Source organism: Haliaeetus albicilla, chromosome 28, assembly GCF_947461875.1.
Source record: "Haliaeetus albicilla chromosome 28, bHalAlb1.1, whole genome shotgun sequence".
Classification (NCBI taxonomy): Eukaryota; Metazoa; Chordata; class Aves; order Accipitriformes; family Accipitridae; genus Haliaeetus; species Haliaeetus albicilla.
The window spans coordinates 4,226,957-4,245,736 of NC_091510.1; the positions used below are offsets into that span (position 1 = coordinate 4,226,957).

Below are 18,780 nucleotides of genomic sequence, written 5' to 3' on the forward strand. Positions count from 1 at the left end.
AATTAACATGCTAATAGGAGCCCAGCAAATCTGAGCCCAATAGCTGTCACCGACAATGTAACAACCATTGGTTAACAATAACCCACATAAAAAACCACTAGTCACGCAGGTTCCATGCAAGTGACCCCCCTCTTTAATGCAACATTGTGCTGAGTTATACCCTACACCACAAGGTCAAAAGCAGCAGCATCTGATTCAGTCTGCACAGCATCGCAAATGTGACAGCTGAGATTTGATGACCGAGTTCTGTGGTGTGGCTCCCTCCTCCCCCTGACATAAGGTTACGAATTCAGTATTAACCTGCCAGCTAATATTCAGTCGCTTCAGCTAAACTGCTCCCGTCAAACGAATTACAAATGTAAATGTGATGACAGCTTGCTCTAACTCCTTTGCTCTTTACTTACTAACTAGCTTGCTGGAAATGAATTTACCATGGGTCTCCATGTGCTCACAGGACTGAAATGTCATTAAAAGTTACTTGAGAAGGTACCAGGACACAGGGAAAAACTTGAAATAATGGGTTGCCCTGGCATAAGCCACATCCTTCAGAACCTGAAACACGCAGTCGTATCTTCCCGAGACACGGCACAACCTGCTGCTCCCTCCTCCGGGTCCGGCTGCTGGGCGCGCAGGTTCACCCGGGGGTGCGTGTGTGCAGGTGTAACACGCCGAGCAACGATTCACCTCCACACACCGGCTAGCAGGAGCCCCGGGTTCTTGCATTTGACGTTAATACAGAAAGTACATTATAATTAGTGCTAAATGCCTTTCGAGATCGGATTCTATTTTAACTTGAGAACAGCTTGTCGCTCTGACAGTGTACTACAGCTTGCGGGAAAAGTAAATTGCTCCTGGAATAGGTGTAATTTGCTTTGGGTGAGGCTTGCTTCCTTACGGCAAACCGGAGCACCGTGACCACGGACAAGAGCGTTTAAGCACCGGACTTGGCGTGGTCCGAGTGGCCTCCCACGGCCCCGATCTGCCCGGGGGGGCGATGAAGCCACCCAGCCTGGCATCTCCCTCCTCCCCAGGAAAGAAAGCACCCCTCAGCCCTGCCCTGCTGGGACCCCAGACCGCCTCGACGCCACCCACCTGGGAGCAAGCGGTTGCAGCGGGGAGGGAGCCCCGCACCCCGCTTTCCGTGGGGCGCCCACGCAGCGGGACTGAGACCCGGCCAGACCCGGCCGCCTTGTCCCGCATCCCTGACCCTCCGGGGTCTTCAGCCAAGGCTACCCCTGCCCCGGTCCGGCCGGGGTGTGTGTGTGGGAAGGGGCCGGGCGGCGGGGGCGGGTGGGCCCGGCCCCCCTCACGGCCGCGCTTCCTCGTGGCGGGCGGCAGCCGTCGCGCCGCCGTTCAGTGTGGGCAGGCGGGCGGCGCGAACGGAGGGGCCGCCGCGCCCGCGGGTTTCTGAGCACCGAACCGGACCGGACCGGGGTCTGCGCCCCGGGGCGGTCGCCTCAACCGCGCTGCCCCCCCCTCCCCCCTTCCATGGCCGCGCCGTGAGGGGCGGGAGAGCGCGGCGCCGCGGCGGGGGAGCCCCCCGGCGCTGCCTACGCAGCATGCTGCGGAAGGTAAGGACCCCGCCGCCGCTGCCCACCCACCCAGCGGAGCGGGGACCGGGAGCGCGGGGTCGCCGCCGAGCCCCGGGAGTGGAGGCCGGGGGTGGGTGGGTGTTGGGGGGGGGGGGCGGTTAGCGGCGTGTCCGCCGGGGCCCCGCTAGGGGGCGCCGCAGTGCCGGGAGCGGCCGCCCCTGGCGCGGGGGGCCGGTGGGGACCGTCAGGGCGGTGGCGGGGCCGCTGTCCGCGGTGCGGGGGCGGCGGGGCGGGCAAACTTTGCCGTCGTCGGCCGGCCCGGTGGCTCTACCGGCGGGTCGTTTTGAGGCTTGGAGTTGCCGTGGGTGCCTGGGGCTGGCAGCACGCGCCTTCGGTTAGGGCAGCGAGGGGTGTGTGGGGGGGAGAAGCCGGGGTGCGGGGTTTCCCCCCCCCCCGCAGGCCGCCGCCGCTGGCTGCGAAGCCGGTTGCGGCGGGGAGGGTTGAGGCGGGGGGGAGGCTCGGCCGGCCGGGGCAGGGTGGTGAGTGTCAAGCGCCCGGGGTTGCTGGTGGGAGAGAAGCGCGGCTCTGCGGGCGGTCCGTGGGTCTGGTGCCCGCCGTTCCATTGTTCCTTCCTTGCACGGCAGCAGGAGATCCCTTCGCTGTAAAATCTGGGGCAGGGAGAGACTTCGGCGGATGGAAGAGCTCTTCGTTTGCACACCAGGCAGCGGTGCTGTTTATTTTGTGTGAAGACTCTCACGACTGGCGAAGGCGCCGCTAAGAGCTTTAGAAAAATAACGTGAGCCGAGGGGAGGGTGGCTGCACACAGGCACCAGACCCTACTTTGGAGCCGCAACCAAAAGCTGTTAAAGTCAGTAGGAATCCTTTCCCTGACGTAAGACAGTGTGCAATACAGACCTTCCAGTCAGTACTCCTTCCGAAAGGCAAGCTTTCCTTCTAGGTGGACCTGGGCTGCTTCCCATCATGGCTGGAAAGTGGCTGTAACAGGGAAGTGTCAGCGTAGAAGGAGCGTTATCAAAAGAATGAATCTTGTAACTGCTGAGGCTTCTTGTCCCGCTGTTGCTCCTGTCTTGCTCTCATTTTGTCTTATCTTCCCAAATTTTGTTGTTAGGCTAGCCCGCTAGCCTAAGTGTGTAGTAGCTCAGACAACTGGAGCAGCAAGACATCCCTCAAAATTCGTGATAAAAGGTGTGGGAAATCTCTAGCCTCGCTGTGTGGTGAGTGAGGCGGTTGGAGCCTGGAGTCCTCTTCAGCGCTTCTGAGCTGCTGATCTGGGCTCCGACAGCTGCGCTTGGTTTGGCAGAGCCCGAGCAACACAGAGCAAACAAGATGATTTAGGATTTCCCTTTATTCTGGAGAGGAACCCTCCACTTAGCCAGGCTCCTAAAGCCCGACATTGCTAACCTCTTTTTACAAATACTCCCAGAGCAGTGTTTTGTACTGTTAGTGTTAATTATTATGTAGTTAGTAGTAGTAGTTATATGTAGTTATTATAGTTTGGACAGGCTGGGTAAGAGAAAGCTGATTAATTCTATCCTTGCATTGTGAATAATGTGGAACAAATGCTTCAGTTGAATTTTACCTTCTTCCACTACCTGTCATACTCCTTTGCTTACAAGGAGGGGGAGTGCAGAGATGGTCAAGATTTGAAATTAAGGGTTTATTAAAGGTCAAAATGACCTTGGGGATTGTGGATACAAGGTATTTGAGCCTTGTTTCTTTTTCGTACCTAATTCTGCGGCTGCCCGAGGTCTGAATCGGGGCTTGAGGCTGGTCTATGCTGGCAGCCTGTTCTGTGCTGCACATTCGTGCACCATCAATGGCAGACTGACCTCCGTGTGAATTATGGACCACCTGTGCTAAATTCCTCTGCTGTACGCGAGAACTAGAGCGGTGCCAAGAGAAGATAAACTAAGCTAACTCTAGCTTAAGAATGATAAAATTTGTAATCCCTAATGCTTAGACAACACCTCAGGGCTAACAAAGGCTGCATGAAGAACAGTTTCAGTAAGGGAATCTCTTTTTAGGCAAAAGGAGCAAGAAATAAAAAGAAACACAATTGCAGCCCTCGCTTTGGATCATGAGTGCCCAGATCCTACTTTAGGCATCCCATCGGAGAACCTTTGTCGCTGAGTTCATGGATCAGGTCCTTAGCATGTCTTGGAAAAACAGTAGTCGTGTGGGCAACCAACAGTTAAAATTAATTTCATGCTATGGCTCTCTAGGCTGGAGTATGAAACCTCAGTGTTGATTGCTTTGCCTCTTCTTTTTTCTCTGCTGTTCCAGAGGGTTTTCTACCATTTGTGACTTAGCATCCCTTTCTTGCTTTTATATCTGTTGGGAAGGGAAGATAAAATAGGGAGAAGCCCCTGGTTTTCTATTGTTACGCCTGTCGCGTTATTTTATGGCCAACAAGAGGGAGCCTAACATTCCAGGCCTCTCTGACTTTGCTGTCCCTAAATGCAGTTGATGTTTCATTGATTGCTTCAAAAATAAATTAAGCTGGAGAGGACTGGGCCACTGAGATAGAAAGCTGAAATGCTTGCACAGGGTTTAGTATGGGTCAACAGCTCAGTGTTAGATCCACACTTCCCATTGGGATCAAGTTTTCCAGTGCCACTTGCGCTCATAAAGGAGCAATAACTAGAAGAGTTGTTTCGGACGTCTCAGAAGCACAGTAAAAACCTGGGTTTTGTTGCCAGAGACAGATGAAATAATGTCCTTGCCCTTTCTTTTGGGGTGTGCTAAACTTCAACTCTAATGCAGAGAAAACGGACCTGTGAGGATGGGTGGAACAAGTGAAATGTTAGTGTCTTGGTGGAGCTGCTGCTGAGTTGTGTGTGTGTGAGACGGGCTTTCCCTAAGCTGAGCCCTTGGCTCCCCAGGTGAGCTGATCTCTCCGAGGAGCCTGCCTGCTCCCTGTGCTTCTGTCACTGAAACAGGGTGAAGTCCTTCAGGCAGTGGTGACCTGAAGCCAGCAGTAGTATGCAGGGGCTGGCAGTCCTGTGGCTTCAAGAGTGACACAACGATGCTCTGTGCAACCTCCTCTGCACTTTCGCTCACCGGTGCAGAGGCACATCTTAGGCAGATGACCCTCCATGTGTTCCTCAGGTCCCTGCTGGAGTCCGTGGGGGAAAGCAGAGCAGCTCTGGCTAAGTGAGGTCTGATGCTGTATGTGTCAGAGCTGTGCGGTAATGGAAGAGACCACCACGGGGAAGGATGGGCAGTAGCAAGACACTGCTCGCTTGCTGCTTTCAGGGCTTTCTGCTGAACCTGGAGCCTAGCTCAGCGGCTCTCACCGAGTTCTCTTGCTAGGCAGCAGTTTAGACCTCTCTGCCTGCCACCCCCCCCCCCCTTCTGGCCCCTCCAGCTACATATGTTCCCAACCTCTTCTTCACGAAGGGAGTGCATTCTAAAATCCTCTGAGTACTAGTGAGGTGGAGGTTTCCTAATTATGGTAACACCTTATTTGAGATGCTTTACAGGAGTTGCATCCTTCCAGAGAGCGTGCCCCCCTTTCTTGGCTCTACACGGTCCCTTTTCAGATTTGAGAAATGCAGCGGCTGTATGTACAGAGTTTCCTGGCCACCACTGCTTTTCCTCCCTCTTCAAGCTGTTCAAAGTAGTTAAAGACGGCATAGGCATTCCCAAGTACTTTCTTGCTTGTATGAATACACGTTTTTAAGAACGCTGTTGCGCAGTATCTAGGTGCAGCAGCTGGATGTTGGTCCACTTGATTTCATTCCAGGTGAAAGATCCGATTCTTTTTCTTCCATATGCCCCTCACTTTTCACTCAGTTTCTTGTTAGTAAGAAAATGCTAATGCATATAAAAGCAGGAAGAAAATCCCTGAGGATGTTTTTCCTTTTTTTACATACCTACCCCTTCCCGGTCATTCAAATAAAGTAGATTGGCATTCTAGTTAATAGAGACAAGCTGTCTATCAGACATTGCAGGAAGGCAGTACCAGAGTTAAGAGTGGAGAGACTATATTTCCAGGCAATGGATGGAAAGCCAGTTCTCCAAACCTCAGCATTCTTGTCTCTTTGGACTTGTTTCTCTCAGCTTCTCTTGCAAGATGACCTACCTGTCTTAATTGACTGTATTAGGAGCTAATTTATTCAGCCTCGACAGTCTTTCACCAGATCACTGAAGTACATATTAGATATAAATTATCATTTGTATCTGCTTTTATTATCTTTTTGAATATCAGCTCTGTGTATCTTGTTCACTTTTGCTAGGGAAAACAAATTCACATGTCAAATACTGCTGGAGTCATTTCTTCAGGCAAGATGTACCCACACTTGGAAATTAATGGAAATCAAACACATCAACAAGAAATCAGTATTTAGGGACAACAAAAAGAAGAAATTACTATGGGCAGAATATACTGAAAATCCAGGCTGGGCTAAAAAAAGTGTGTAATAAAGACAAAATTGTGTGCTACTTCTGGTTTTATTATATATCATTTAATGTTCTTAGGTGTTTTTTGGCTCTGATGCTCAGTAATCAGTAGCGACTCTTGCAGGTACAAATGAGGAGGGAAAGGGAACAGCCTTGCTTGGTAATGCTCTGTTTAATTCATAAAGTAATTAGGAGGGATGTATATACCTTGACATGTACAGAGCAGTACCAAGCTGCATCTTGCTATAAATGTTATTCACCAGACCAGATGTTTGAGCAGAATGAAAGCTTTATTCTTAGCGAAGTTGTCATTGTTTGGTCTTCACAACTTGCTGGGCAAAACTGCACATACTGGGACAATTTGGACTAATGGGAGTGGGTCTGCTGAGGGAAAAAAGTGCCTTTTTGGTATTTTTAGTTGCTCAGAGATTGTCTTCAAATAGTATATAGCACTGTCGGTCAAAGACTGCATTTCAGGGTTGAGGTAATAATGAGATTTTCCTTATTCAGCTATTTTAGAGGCTCTACTATTTTGGCTACCCTCGGGGAATATAAAATGTGTTAGCAGTTAAATCCATGACAACAGATAACTTACTTAAGCATTAGATTTAGCTGAGCTAAGATGCAGGCAATTTCACTGGGTGAAACACAGGCCACCCTGGCATGAGGGAGCCCTGAATAAATCCTTGCTCCAAAAGACAGCAGAGTGGGGGTTTGAATAGGGGTCTCTGGTCTTCAAGAGAAACAGGACAGACAGGCAGTTGGAGATTTCTGCTAGAGCTTGGGCAGGCTGTGACTGGGGCACGTTTAAGTGGGGGTTTAGTGAATTTAGGTGCCTGGAGGTGTTTAAGTGCCTAAAAGATTACATGATGTGCAAGTGAGGATTTCGGTGGGACATCAGCGCTGATTTTGAAGGACTAAAGATTTCCTGCCTTTATCTCAAGCACTCCTATTTGCTAAGGAGTACGTTTTCCCCATCACTGCTTCTGCTAGTTTTTTTCTGTGACTCAACTGATTAGCAGAGGGATCCGTCTCTGCCAACAGTGTCTGTGATGCAAATATGGACCAAAACGGGGCCGAAATTCCCCAATGCTTGAAAAGACTCGAAACAGTAGCAAGTGAGTAAAGGGGACCAAGGCAGGGAAGCTGAGGCTTCAGGCTCGGGGGTGGTGTGTGTTCTGCGGCAGGCAATAGATGATGGACGGGCAATTCATTCTGCTCTGCAACGCCAGCTGGGATGTTTAAAAGGTAGGCTGGTATTTCTGTAGTTTTGGAGGTCTAAAGTAAGTTGGAAGTGTCACTGTGGTATAAATAAATGTCAATGGGCTTTCTCAAATATATCTACCATTTATTTAAAATCTCTGTTCTAAAATTTATTTTCTTCAGATTCTGGAGTAAAATTCTTTGAAGTTGGGCAATAAGGTGCCAAAATCTAGTGGAAAGTCAGTGAGGTTTATGTGTTGAAGTCCCTGGGTTCACTTCTGAAAATGGGATTTAAATGGCTGACGGGCTTTCAACTGTCTTTCTTACTGATCATATTTCTATCTGCCACCTCTGTTGGTAAGCAGAGGGGAGAGCAAGGTGTAAATGACATGGGGAGGAAGAATTAGAGAGTGACTGATTGTTCACTGTCTCTGTCAGCAGAAGAATGGGGGCCATCAAGTGAAACTATCATGCTCCTCATTTAGCTGTGCAACTCCTTGCCATTGGGTGTTGTGGGGCGCACAAGTTTCCATGGATTCAAAAAACAAGCAGGCAAATTTAGGAAGAATACTTCAAAAGCCTCTGAGTACAAAATTAACACCGCTGGCTCAGGAAAGCCCTTGACCTGCAGATCCCCAGCAGCTGGAAAGAATTCTGGGGAGCAGCATTACACAATTATTCTGGTTGTGAGAAGCTTCCCAAGGCATCCACTGTTGGCCACCGTTTCAGCCAAGATACAGGCATGGATTTAATATAAGCCAGTATGCTCCTTACAGTCCAGCACCACAGAACTGAGCTTTGTTTTCTCCTGAGGTTGATTGTGAGATATTGAACCTAGTAGAGTCATACTGTTGATTAAGTGGGTCAGCTGAAAAATGTTTTATGAGTCAATGTTGTCTCAGAGATGCGTGCATAACTTAAGATCGAAGCAGTGGGAAAACAAATGAAGGAAGATTAAGATCTCTTAAAAGTGTTGGCTTCATTGAACTAAAAACAGAAGGATTTTTTTAAAGTAATTTCTTGTGTTTGTGACTCCCGTTCAGGGCAATGGTAGGTCAGAGTGGCTGGTTGCATGTTTCTCGACAACTTGCCTGCGCCAGGACCAACAGTTCCCAAAATCTCCAAACAGACATGGGGAAAAAAAAGGGACAGAGGAGCTGATTGACCTTTTTGGTTGTGAGGAAAGGAGGGAAATTTTGCGTCCTTTGACAAAGATGATTTCCAGGTTTGACCAGTGATAAAACTTCAATTTCCGAAGGGTTTTTCATTTCCATTGTTTGGGGCATGGATTGTGCTGGATTGAGCAGCCAAATAAATGGAGTTAATAATAGGTTCACATAATGACAACCTCCAGTCATAAGGTGAAAAATGGCTAGGGCTCACCTTTTCTGTCTTACTACAACATCTGTGCATGCCCTGACAGATCTCATGTGGCTTCAGGACCTATACTGGTCTTTGGTCACTGGTTTCCTGCTTCTGAACAATTCATCTTAAGCTATTGTATTTAATGTAGTGAAGCCTGACCTTGAATGCCAGAAACCATTATGAAAGGAAATGCTTCACTGGCCCATATTATTTTGTCAAAGGTGTTTTTAATAGAAAATAAGGTTTTGATTTAAAAAAACCCAACACCACAGAAAAGGTATTTCTGCTGAAAATATTGATTTTTTTTCCCCTGAAAAACTAACCTCTAGTTGAAAAAAATGGCTTAAAGCTCTTTATTCTCAATGGGAAGTCAAAATCTTTTCCAGAAAGGGAAAATATGTCTTTTTTTCCCAACAGCAATATAGTATTAATGCTTGCTAGTTTGATTCATATATTCTACTTTTTTTGGTAAATGAATTAGTATTTACATCTGGGTTGTTGGTTTTTAAAATTATTGTTAATCTTGGACACTTGCTAGCATGCAATTATACATAGCAGTAATTGAATTTGCCAATCTTCCGGTAGTTCTCTGTCCTTTTCAGATGCTCTAAAAACTGTTCTATTACATGTTCTCTTTGTATTTTTCAGCTTATTTCTGGGCAGATGAATAAACACACTTTTTAATGCATTTCAATTATCTTGCTTTTTGTCAAGATATATTTTCAGGTAACACAATTAATTAAAACTCCATTAACTGTTTAAAAAGGGCATGTCCCCTAGTGGCAAGCCTTTGGTACTGGCCTACTTGAGCTAATGAGTGCAAATGGATGTATGATACATATGGACTTGCTCAGAAATAAAGGGGGATTTTTGTCCTTTTTCTTGCTTTTTTATGTATAAAGGAAGCCTGAAGAGATACTCTTTCCACTGCTTTTTACCATTTAGATTCAGTTTATTCAGATCTTCCTGAGAGTTAGATTGCAGGGCTATTCTGTTCTGTTCTGTTCTGTCCCGTCCTGTTTGTTTTGTTGAAAGCAGGGCTGGTTGTACAGACTTGGGATGCCTTCTCAGCAAACAAGATTCCCTCTGACCTTTAGCCTTTAGTAAGAAAGAATTAAGACAACTTTTCTAAGCTTTTCGGTATTTGTATCCACTCTCAGCAGAGGTATAACCGTGCCCAGCCTTGCAGCCAAGAAGCTGTGTCCAGCCTCAGAGGCTTTTTTCCTTCTCCTGCCAGACCGACCAGTTCCCATCCCCTGCTGTTCCCTTCCCACCTGAGCAGCCAGTCGCTGAGGATGCTTGTTCCGGCCGTGGGAGAGCTCAGGTAGACCGAGTAGTTTTTCCGAACTGCTTTGCAACACAAAGAAGACTTTTCAGAGAGAGCTGCTTTCACCGCTGCTCGCTGCTGCCAGGTCAGCTACTGATCTGGGCAAACTGGGCTTTTGTGGCTTGCAGAGCACCTGCGTGGGAAGACAGCTGGGCACAGAGGCTGCCTTGATGAGGGAAGGGAGCAGGAAAAAGGTCCTTCTGCAGTGTGGTGAGTGCTATATTATATGAATAACGCTTGATTTTTGTAATTACTGGGGAGCAGTGTGACCAGAGAGCTTTCTAGGCTGTAACCCCGAGTGCTGTCATTGCAGAAACTACATAGAATGAGTTGAGGGTATGCAGAATAAAATGTCCCTGGCTTTGGGTGGTAATAGAAGCCACAGTTTCCTGACACTTACTTATCGTTCCTCCTTTTAATGTGTGATCCAAAAGGTTTTTTTTATCCAAGAGGTTTTTTTAACTTAGCCCTACCACAGGTGACTTCTTTTAACTACTGTTTTCAGATCCTAAATGGTAGGAGCGCAGCTTTAGCAAACAAGAATGCATATCTACATATGTAACAAGCTGGTAATTCACACATGTTGGGAGAAAAATAACAGATTTATATCCTAATAGCCTGGCATACCAGTTCTAGAGGTGGGAGTGAGTAGTCAAGACTTTTGTACTTGGCAACTCTGCTGCCAGACTCTACAGAAATTGGAATAATTCAAGAAAAAGAGGACGTTGCTTTTATTCCATAATATGGCAGTGGTGGAGAATAAAGGAACTTCGAATCACTGGTAGTGGATAGTAATCTAATGTAAAACCCCAGGCAGGTTAAGTTAATGTATTCTCGGCGTGGTGCCCAGAATAGGATGGGGGGGGAAGGGATGGGAAAGGATGAATCAGCTCTGATGTTTTGCAAGATTCTGCCTTCTAGTTCAATATTGTTTTGTTTTCTTTGCCTGAATTTATTCCTGACAGGTGGTGACAGAATATTTTCATTAAGGAAAGGCAGACACCTTCCTAGCATCACAGAAATCAGATGAAGTCTCCTGTGGCAAACTAGTATTCAGACTTACAAGGGGCCGGATTCTCTTCACCAGTTCTTTAAAGCTTTGAAATTCCTCATTGCTGCCTAAAATCCCTTTTCTCTGGGCCCCATTATCCAGCAGTGCAAGGACGAGAGCACACAGGCTATATCGCTTGCTGCCTGCCCCTGCCCAGAGGGAGAACGGCTGCCTGCAGGAGGGCAGGTCGCCCGCAGCGGGGTTGAGCCTTTTCCATCCGCGTGCATCCCGACGTACTTTAGCGCTGGTTGATGTTGAATTACAGGTCAGCTATGGCATTTTTTGCTAGAGCCTCTGAGGTTAGGGTACAGTTTTAGAAATACTGTCAAGCTGGGCATAGGAAGCACTCTCCCGTAACGATGCTGCTGTAAGAATAACACGTTATTAGCGATTGCAAAGGGTGCTCGTGCCTCTTTTGTAAGCAGCTGGCAGAGCCAGGGTCGCTCCTGATGCTCAGGGAACAAACACATGAAGTTTGACTCTCGACCGTGCAGGCTGGGTCGCTGTGCCTCACCTCCTGTGTCCTCGAGAGCTGGTCGCTGGAGTTTGTTCCTTTGCCGCTGGCTCTGGTCTCCCAGTTGTGGTTCCCCAGTAAATTTGAATGAGAATGTGGGTCACTGTCGGGGACAGAGGAGAATGTGACCGTCTGTACCTGAGCAGGGTGGACAGTCAACCCGACAGCTACTATTTCCAGGTTTGGGGTCAGGGACAGTGTGTGGGCCAGGTCTCCGCGTATAGAGCAGGAAAGGAGAGAGGAAGAGGAGCTGCCTGAGGAACCAAGCGCTGTCATCACGAGTCTTAGCGAAGCTGAGCGTGCTGGAGGCGGTTTTTAATTGCTGGTTCTGGTGTGCTGAACCGCCACCTCCAGAATAGCCTGCCTGTACCAAGTGCCCAGGTGTTCAGTCTGGGTTTACTGTTCTCTATGGTAACTGAATTTAGACAGAATATAATTTAGAAATGAAAGACACAAATCCCTAAATCAGAGGGAAGCAGGGCATTGAATCAAATGCGGAAAAAGCAATACTTTCCCCAAGCTAAATAACAATTGGTTCATTTGTTCTTTGCTTCTGGAGCCCATTTTGATTTCTTAAGCATGTTTTCTTCCTTAGCACTGCTGCTGTAGGGATTTTGAAAGTATATGTGTGTTCTCAAAATTTTTGCTGTGCCTGAGATCAGCATTGTTAACTTTACTTCTCTGAGTGTTTGGTTGAGTCCCCTGGGCCTATACAGTGATCTGCTCTGGCTGTCCCACAGGGCAGATTTTGGCAAATGGCTTTAGAGATGCTAACAGGGGCTGGTGGAAGAGGAGAGATACTCACCACAGGGCTAAGTGCGCATTAAAAACCTACTGCCTTGATGTACCTTAATGCTTGCAGGACTTCTCATCTTCACAGTGCTTATAAGCATTAACGAATCCTCATGACACCACTATGAGGTTATATAGATATGTATTATCACTATGTTAGATGAGAGGGCAAGAGATAAAATTTTCCTATGTAAGGCTCACTAAAGAAGCCAAGGGGAAACCCCATAGTTTTAAATGACTGTCTTTTCCAAGACGACTAGAATTTGTCTTTCTAAACCACTGCGTTGTAAAAGCATACACTTGTGTAGCCACATGCATCAGTGCTCTCCTGAATAAAGAAATGTTCCTAAACTAGTGCTTGGGAAACCAGAGCAGCTTTGAAATAGCTGAATGATTCTGCAGGGAAGAGCTCTCAGGTTTTTGTAACTGTTATTGAGCTTACTAAGGTTTTTCATCCTAACAGGGTTTAAGATTAGAGCTTGTTTAGCAATTTCAGACTTTGCTCATGCGATTTCTCCTTCCCCATACCTCAGTTTGAAAAGGAGGATGGAGGAGAGGGAAAGGAACAGCAACCTCGGGAATATGTGAGGAGCGGTGCTTGGGTCACCGAGCAGCGGATGGGAGGAGAGAAGCAGCTGAAGGAGGTGGCTCGGGGCTGAGGATCCCTGACAGGGCTGTGGTCGTGGAACTCCAGCTAAGGGAAGAGGCATTGCTAGTTCTGGCATTATCTGCTAGTTCTGCTAGAGCATCCTTGGCTGGGCTCTATAGGTCCTGGGCTTTGTCTGCTCTTACTGCCTGTTGTTGTCATCCTTTTGTAGCCAAAGCCTTTTTAGTGTAGTTCTACCCTTGCTGCATCCACCTCCTCCCATCTGTATTTGTTCTCTGCTCCTAGCAGCTCCTTGGCAACCTGCCGCACGAGATATAATCTGCAGCCTCACTTAGAGAATTACTCTACTCTGACCTCCTCTGTATTGCAGACTACTTCTGCTTCATAGGGCTTAATCCTGCAAAGAGCTAAATTCAACTTAAACTTGGCACCCTTGGCTGAGACTGCCTTCCCGCATGGTCAAAGTACATTAACCACTATAGAGTAGAAATCAGTATGATGAATTAAATTTTTTGAGTGAAATCTGTAAACTCATTCTAGCTGTATAAAATCACATTTTTGGTGGAGGATCTTCTTTCACAAATAAAAAGCTAAGGTAAAAATGAAAGCCTATTTCAGTATTATTGATTTTAAAACACCGTAATGTATTTCTTTTACAGGTAGCACTAATGTTTTCTGACCAGTGGTCACTGAACATCATTCAAGATCTTTTTTTTTATATATATATATATATAGCATAAATCTAGAGACAAATACTTAGGTATAGAGAAGAACTAGGACACAGATAATTATGTTTCTGATCAAATTAAGTTTCTGCATGCTGAAATATCCATGAAACAACCCTTCTGAGACATTTTAAATGGCATAAAGCTCACCAGCTGAATCCCTGCTGATTGTAATGCCCATTGCGACCTGCATGCTCTGAGCACAACAGCCTGACACCGTGACTCATTCACAGAAAGGCTGACCGGGTTCCTTTGCTCACAATAATGTCATTTCAGAAGCTGTAAAGGCCATCTTTTTTCTGTACCTTGGGTTGCTCCATGATAACCTCTTTATTTTCTGCAGGCACTTCCCTTTCTGCTCTCCTTCCAAAGGAGGTGCTCCCACAAATGCTGTCTCCCACCTTCCATCATACTGCTGTCCTCTTGGGGTCCATCCACCAGTGCCATCTCTTTTCAGACCCCCGGGCAGGTGCTGCAGCTCTGGCTTCCCTTAGCCCTGGTCCCTTTCTCCTGCTACGTGATGTTTGTGTAGCTCTTCCCAATTGCTCTGTTGTCCCCTTCTCCAGCTCTCAGTGCTGCTCCGTCTTTTCTGCGGTCAGTGGGCTGAGGCAGGTACCAGACGTTTTCTTCCCTGTCTCCTTTCACCGAATCCCACTTCTTTCCCTCAGAGCCAGTGCCTTTGCGTGGCGTTGCCCTGTGACTAGGACTTTGTGTGCAGGTCTCTCTCGGCTATCTTATGCTGCTAGGACGCTTTTCAGATAATGAGGTATGAAAGAGTGACGTAGTTTACTCAAAGAGCTGGATTAGATTCATGTAGCACCTGTAAACCTGTCTTCCTGAAAATAGAGCAGAAGTTGATGTCCCAGTTTTGGCTAATGATATATTTTGGGTTTTTCTTTTAGCTGGTAGGACATGCTGCTACCCAGGAAGCAGGCTCCTGTGATGCTTTGGCAGTTGTGAACCTCCCTACGTTCTCCGTGGGCTCTTCCCAAGAAGAGGGGCTGATTGATTAGTAAAGTGTTTGGTTTCCCCCTAGACTTTGATTGTGTGTCTTGTGGGTTTTGTTTCCTCTTTTAAGAATGCCAGGCAGATACTAGTAATGGTGATTAGTGAGTCTGATGCCTCAGTACTGTTGTGTACTTCTGTGTTTGAGGTAAACACATGGGAATTAATTCATGCTGAGGAGTTCTGCGTAGTCCATCACCAGTACATAAAAAAGGGTGTATGTGAACTCATACGTTGAGGTTGCTCTGTTTAAATATCCTGCATTGCTACAACAGACTAAGAATTAGTATCTGTATGTCACATTTTTGTAGTACTAGTTTAAACTAATTGAGCTGTATATGATTTGCCTTCTGGACTCTCACTCCTACTGAAAACAACTGGTGATCAGTGCCAGTGCAAGTTAGACATGAGTAAAACGCTGTTCAGCTAAACAGCTTGAATAACGTAACAAATGGTGCCATTTTGCATGCCTATTCAGAGCGCGGCAAATCAATCTGCTTCCCAAGCTGGAGCCCTGCCACTTGATTTGTGGGTTTCTAGCAGTTTCAGACTTACAGCCCAGTTTACCTTATAGTTAGCATAATCATGCTGTCCAGTCATGAGCTTATAAACTGCACGGGTTATGTTCAGGAATTACATTGTGGAAATATAGATGGGTCTGTTTAATGAGGTACAAAGCCTGTTTTGCATGAAATGTATAATCCTCAATTATCTGTACACCACAAGGGACAAAGGATAATTTTGATAATCAAGCTTTCAGAAAATGGCAGGAATATTCAATGTGATAAGCATTAAGAATCATGACCTCATCTGGGATAACACAAAGCTTGGATAATTGAAGTGCTTCTGTATTGGATTCAAAGAGTGTAATAGTACTTAATGTTTGGGCTCCAGTTCGGTGACTGCTATTAGTATCCAACTCAAAAAGATCTGTAAGAGCCAAGCAGGTCCGAGTGCTTCTCACTGGCACTGGTAGTCTTCAGTTAGCTATTACTGGGGACAGAAAAGGAAATTTTGACAGCCTGCTTCTCAAAGAAAGCCAGGGTGCCATTTTTACACAGTGTATTTGCTGACTCAAAAAAAATATTAGTGGGCTTAATTTTCTCTGAAAGTTGTATTTTAAAGAGAAATCCTTTTCTTTTTGGTAAGGTTTGGAGCTCAGAATGTTTTGGAATGTTTTTCTTGCTCATTTAGAGTAAATCCCACTTCATTTGAATTAATTACTGCTCCTATGGTGATATTTGAAATAAAGGCAATCTTTGATGCTCAAAAGAGGAAAAAAAAAGACTAAAACTCATCATATGAGTCTTACTGATAGAATCTTATTAACTCTGCATGCTGATGTTCACAAGTTCCTCCATCCTCCTGCCTCCCACTATCGCTGCCTTTTGGTTTTTAAATGCATGGAGGGTTTTTCAGACAACTCCAGTTGACGTAAGCTTCACATTACCTTACCAGTGATAGGGATCAACTCCAAATCATCTGAGTTGCTACACTCTGAAGAGATCTGTGTTTACATTCTTGGTATGAATTAACATATTCTCCTGTTTGAAATACCAGTAAGTTTATAGTGAATGAGGACATCCGCTGCTTTGGTGGCTTTGCAGCTCTTTTACTTGACTGCTTCGCATTCTGCCAGACTGTGTATGAGTGTCTTCCGCTCCATGGACAGAATGTATAGATTAATCCAAACAGACAGATGCATGAATGAATGGATGTTGTTTTTCTGTTGAGATGCAGCCTGCCTGGGTCAATTCACTGGCAATTGCACGTTCTGAAGTCAGTCTGTAGCTGACACTGCTTTGCTATTCCACCACGCAGTGCGCTTGGAAAGGGGTCTGTGGCCCATCCATCGTCTCACTGGCTTTTTGAAAACTTTAGTCTGTTGGCTGAAAGGATGCCAGTGCAAGGTCACTACTGGGATGTAATGCTAGATCAAAAGAAAGAAAACATCTAAGGCTAGGCTCAGGTAGTTCTGCTATCTGTCCCTACTGTGTTCTTCTGCATAGCATGTGGTAGCTGGAGGTGGGCAAGCCATACTTTGTGGTAATATAGTTGCAAATATAACAGTGGTTTAGGACCTTGCATGTTCATAGTAAAGGCCTGCCTGCAAGCTAAGGAGTTCTTTGCAGTACAGGAGACCAGATGGATACAGAAGATCAAGGGGGACCTGAACTCATGGCCTTGCTGTTTTCACATCAGTTGGGCTCCTACGTGACAGCCCTGCAGAAGGTTCTTCAGTTGGTGAGCATTTATCTTCTAACCCATTTCTTTTCCTTGTGCTATGAATAACTGGCACTGTGCGCTGACCCATAACCAGGACCTCATTCTCTGTGTGTGCATGGGATATTTGGGGATTCAGTAGGGTCCTTATCTTTGTGTTCAAGAAGATTTAAGTATCACAGTCTTGCACTATTCTCTCCCAGACTGTCACCATCTCCTGCCTTCTCATAGCTGGCTTTAGGTCCCTTTTGCCATTCATTTAAAGTGGTGCCAGCTCTACCGTGTTGTTTTACCACAGCAAATCAATAGTCACAGGGAATCTCTGTAGTTCATTTTACCATAACCACTATTCATTTCCTGTGACTCTGCTTGCAAAGCCTGCTTTCCCATACTCTCTGCCACTCTTGTCCTTCACATTATATGTGAAACAGAAAATTACTTCTTAGAAGTGTCCTTGTTGGGTGTTAACGTGGCACAGAAAAAGAGCAGAATCTTTATGGTATTACATGCCAGAGGACAGTCAGTTGTACAAAGAGGGGGTGTGGTACACACTCAAAGGTACATTTTGAAACAGGAGGTGCAGTGCTTGAACAAAACTGAGACATTTTGTTTTTCAGGACAAAACGTAGCAATTTAAGAGTAAATAATATATGTGAAAGTACATATGCCAATGGTGTTAACCCACACTGTATCACGGAGATTTCTGTAGGATGACTTTATTCACTTGATTTCTGTTGGAACCCTGTGTTCTTGTGGAGTATAGAAAACGTCAGGGAAAATGTTAGGAGGTAATGTTTCAAAGCAGTGCCACCTTATGGTTCTTTTCAGAATAGGAACGTGTGGCTTCCCACCCATGGAAAACATCGTGTGTACCTGGCTGGGTTCTGTAACTTTCTTAAATGGTCACCTTCTGCGTTTCTGATCACAGGGGTCAGTGGTGGCCTATGCCTATCACTCCAGGACTAATTGCAGAGAAACAAATGCAATTATTAGCCTGCTTCTCAAAGAAGAGCCATTCCCTCTGTACAATTAATCAACTCATTGCTCACTTGGGCAAAAAATCCTGCCCCGAGTCCTTCTCTCCCAGACTGCTTGCAGAGGTGCACGTGCAGTTACTGTCTAGGGCTCCCATTTCTGCTGAGATGTTGCGCTTCAACCCAAGGTCACAATCTATAATCTTGATAGCTGCAGCCCGTATTCATCACACCTACCCTTGCGGTCCTGTCGTTCACGCCACGGTAAATAATCGCTGTCTGGCCAAGAGGAGGAGGAAAGGCTTTGAAGTTCTGCAGCGGTGTTCTGCACCTAGATCCCTGATCCCTAAGCAGCGTGGGTTTCATGGGCCTGGATATGACCCTGCAGCCAGGGAAGATGATCTTAGAAAAATCCTTGCTGAAGAAACTGGTCTTCTCAGTCTCTTCCTGCTCTTGTTCCAGTTTCTGGCAGGACTAGCTGCTGCCTAGATGCCAAAAGTTTGTCAGAGTTGCCTGGTTGTGTGGCTGCACTGAATTCCCTGAGAAGTCAATTACATATTGACGTATGCTGATGTGTTAATTACAGCTACTGGTGCAGCTTGGAGACCTCTTTTGTCTGCAGTAGCCGGAACAGTTTGCAAATAATTCTGGCTAGCCTGTGAGAGAAGGGTCACTGAATTGCAGGAGAAAAATCCTGGGGATACTTTAATTAAATTCTAGATTTAAAAGTAGCAGTTTCTTCTGACAACCACAATGCACAAGTCCCAGAAGTGGGATTAAGGAAGATGGGATTCCTCGCTACCCTGCTGAATGCAGAGGAAATCTATTTCTCAGGGAAATTACTATTTGAACTGAAATGAGAAGTGGCACAGGGATGGATGTGGCGGGAGCAGCTGGGACGAACATTCAGCTGTTACCACACTGCTGCTCAGTGCAGTTCACACAACCATCACCACCGCCATCCTGTGTTGACCCACCACCGGTTGCAATGGGGTTAAAATAAAATAGGAGCCATTAGCTAGGCTTTGACCCTTTCTGTC

General features: G+C 46.3%; 1 protein-coding gene across 1 annotated transcript in view; it reads left to right on the forward strand.

Moving 5' to 3' along the window:
- The first annotated feature begins 9,830 nt into the window (after positions 1–9,830).
- Positions 9,831–18,780, forward strand: part of TMCC3 (transmembrane and coiled-coil domain family 3) — a 127,217-nt gene continuing 118,267 nt past the window's right edge. Inside the window, exon 1 of the mRNA XM_069773678.1 lies at positions 9,831–10,059. The gene's annotated coding sequence lies outside the window, so the exon portion shown is untranslated. The remainder of the gene's footprint in view (positions 10,060–18,780) is intronic.